This window comes from Trichechus manatus, unplaced genomic scaffold, assembly GCF_000243295.1.
Source record: "Trichechus manatus latirostris isolate Lorelei unplaced genomic scaffold, TriManLat1.0 scaffold00103, whole genome shotgun sequence".
Taxonomy (NCBI): Eukaryota; Metazoa; Chordata; class Mammalia; order Sirenia; family Trichechidae; genus Trichechus; species Trichechus manatus.
In genome coordinates, this window is record NW_004444039.1 from 9011965 (window position 1) to 9015458 (window position 3494).

Consider the following 3494-nt stretch of genomic DNA (forward strand, 5'->3'; position numbering starts at 1 on the left):
TTTTGTCAGAGATTAATATTGCCACTCCTGCTCTTTTTTGAGTGTGGTTTGCTTGATATATTTTTTTCCATCCTTTGAGTTTTAACCAGTTTGTGTCTTTAAGTCTAAGGTGCATCTCTTGTAGGCAGCATATAGATGCATCATGCTTTTCTTTCCAATCTGCCACTCTCCGTCTCTTTATTGGTGCATTAAGTCCGTTTACATTCAGCATAATTATTGATAGGTATGAGTTTAGTGCTGTCATCCTGATATCTCTTTTAGTGTATTGTTCACAGTTTCTTTGTTCTCCTCAATTTTCTGTGCTGAGTCGTTTTTCTTTATGTATTTTCTTTTCATCTTTTTCTTTGTTGTAGATTTTGTGTTTCCTCGGTCTTTATGTTTTTCTACTTTTTTATTTTAATTTGTAGGATTGTTAAATTCCTTTGTGGTTACCTTAATATTTACCTCTATTTTTCTAAGTTTATACCAGTCTTTTATTACTTTATATCACCTTAACATCCCCTCCATATAGAAAATCAATGTCTCTATTTTTTTAAGTCCCTTTTTTTTTGTTTTAATGTTATCCTTTTTTTTACATATTGATATCTGTTTCCATATTTTCAATGTTTTAGCTTTGATGTAATTTTGATTTCCGTATCTGAGTCAATATCTTGTTGCTCTGTCCTGTGTTCTAGGCTTGTGTTGTTAGCTGGTGTTATTGATTATCTAACCATAGGACTACGTTTAGTATTTCTTGTAATTTTGGTTTGGTTTTGCAAATTCCCTGATCCTCTGTTTATCTAGAAATGCCCTAATGTCTCCATCATATTTGAGAGACAGTTTTGCTGGATATATAACTCTTGGCTGACAGTTATTTTCCTTCAAGGCTTTAAATATGTCATCTCATTGCCTTCTAGCCTTCATGGTTTCTGCTGAGTAGTCCTAGGTTATTCTAATTGACTCTCCTTTGTAGATGATTTTTCTTTTATCCTTAGCCGCTCTTAAAATTCTCTCTGTATCTTTGGTTTTGGTAAGTTTGATTACAATATGTCTTGGTGAGTTTCTTTTGGGATCTACCTCATGTGGGGTTCAATGAGCATCTTGGATAGATACCTTCTCATCTTTCATGATATCTGGGAAGTTTTCTGTCAACAAATCTTCAATAATTTTCTCTGTATTTTCTGTTATTCTCCCCTGTTCTGGTACTTCAATCATCGTAGGTTATTTTTCTTGATAGAGTCCCACATGACTCTTTGAGTTTCTTCATTCTTTTTAATTCTTTTATCTGATTTTTCCTCAAATAAGTTGGCTTCAAGTGCTTTATCTTCAATGTCACTAATTCTAACTACTACTGCCTCAATTCTGCTCCTATGACTTTCTATTGAGTTGTCTAATTCTGAAATTTTATTGTTAATCTTCTGGATTTCTGATTGCTGTCTCTCTATGGATACTTGCAGCCTATTAAATTTGGCATTATGTTCTTGAATAACTTTTTTTTAAGTTCCGCTAATACTGTGTCTGTATGTTCTCTGGCTGTTATGCATTCTGTTGAATTTCCTTTCTTATTTCTAGCAGAGTTCTGTATATTAATCTTTTGTATTCTGCCTCTGGTAATTCCAAGAAGTTCTCTTCCTCCAGAGAATTTGTTGATTCTTTATTTTGGGAGGTTGCTGAAGCCATCATGGACTGCCTCTTTATATGACTTGATATTGACTGTTGTCTCTGAGCCATCAATAATTATAATTTTATTTTGTGTTTGCTTAGTGAGACCTAGCTTCTTATTTTGTTTTATTTTGATATTCCCAAATAGGCTGCTAGTTTGCACTAGTTTGATTTTTGACACCTTTTGATCTCTAATGTCCTGTCACCAGGTAGTTAGTTCTGTAAGTAAGTATGTGCACACAGGAGTCTGTTAAATTTTCCTATATGGGATCAGCTCGGGTGTTCAGGTAGTCAGTCACCAAGTGTGTGATGCAGGCTCTCACCCCCAGTCCTAGAGAGGCATGGATGTTTGGTGCAGGCACTGGACTCTGGCAGGGGGCTGCTGGCTGCCCCTGAGAGTCTGAAAGGAAAGCATGTCCCTATTCTCTAGGGTGAGTAGGGAGGTGAGTTTTGCAGCCAGGCTAAGAGCACCCCACTCTGTTGGCTGTAAAAACTCGAGGGCACCACTTTTTCTTGAACTCCTGTAGCAGGTGACTAGGCACTATAGGAGCTACCACCAGTCCTCAAGACCCTGCTGCAGATCGATAATGTGCCTATTTAAGGGGCAGGGCTTTCTGAGGGTCACAAATCTGCCCGTTCACAGCCGAAGCAGTTGAAGTTAAACTTCAGATGTTTGCCCTGTTGTACTGTGGCAGTGAGGGCTAACACTGTTGAGATGGGTCCCCACAAGTCTAAAAGGGGTGTAAGGCACTCAGAGTGTGGACCTCTGATTTCTGTGGCCAGCAAAGGAGCTGTGCTGACCCTGTGATCCTGGCCTAAGGGAGCCAGAAGCTTATTTGTTCCCTCTCCAAGGCCAGGAGAATGGGGAAGGGGGGGCTTTTGGGATCTCCTTCCAGCCCAGTGGACTCCCGGTGCAGAGGGTGGAGGGAGGAGGTAAAAGGAAGAGAGGTTTTTCCCAAATACAGTGCAGAGTGCAGAGGGAGGAGGTAAAAGGCAGAGAGGTTTTTCCCAAATGGGCTTTTTAATTTTTTTGTTTTAATCACCTCAAAAGGGTGCACGCGTGTACTTATTCTAGCCTCTTGGGAGCTGCTCTTCACTGGTTCAGAGTGTCCAAGCAGAATCTCTGCTGCCAGGTCTCTCTCGATGTAGAAACTGCTTGCAGAGCATGCCCACAGCACAGCTGTTTGCCTGCTTCACCGCGGACTGGCGTGGCTGTGGCTCTGCAGTTTTGCAGCTGCGGCTCTAGCTTTCCTCACCTCTTCTAAACGGTCTTCCTCTCCTGTATGACTCAGATGGATTTCTTAAGCTTGCCTTGTTCAGGGCTGCCAGATGTTCACATAGAATCAAAGCACTTGTTTTTCCAGGTCTTTGTTGTAAGAGGGATATAGGAAGTGTCTAACTACTCCACCATGTTCACCACGCCTCCTATTTCATTTATTTCTGCTCTGATCTTTATTCTTTCCTTTCTTCTGGTGGCTGTGGGCTTTGTTTGCTGTTTTCTTTCTATTTGTTTGAGTTGGGTAGTGAATGTTTTTATTCTGTCCCTTTCTTGTTTTTTGATGTGTGTGTCTATTGCTATAAATTGTCCTCTGAGGACTGCCTTAGCTGTGTCCCAAAGGTTTTGGTATGATGTGTTTTCGTTCTCATTGGATTTTAGGAATTTTTGATTCCATCTCTGATTTCTTCTATTACCCAGTGATGTGTAAGCAGGGTATTATTCAGTTTCCATGTAACTGATTTTTTTTTCCTTGCTCTTCTTGTTGTTAATTTCTACCTTGATGGCATTGTGGTCAGAGAAGATACTTTGAATTATGTCAACGTTCTGGATCTTGTTGAGGATTGCTCTGTGGCCT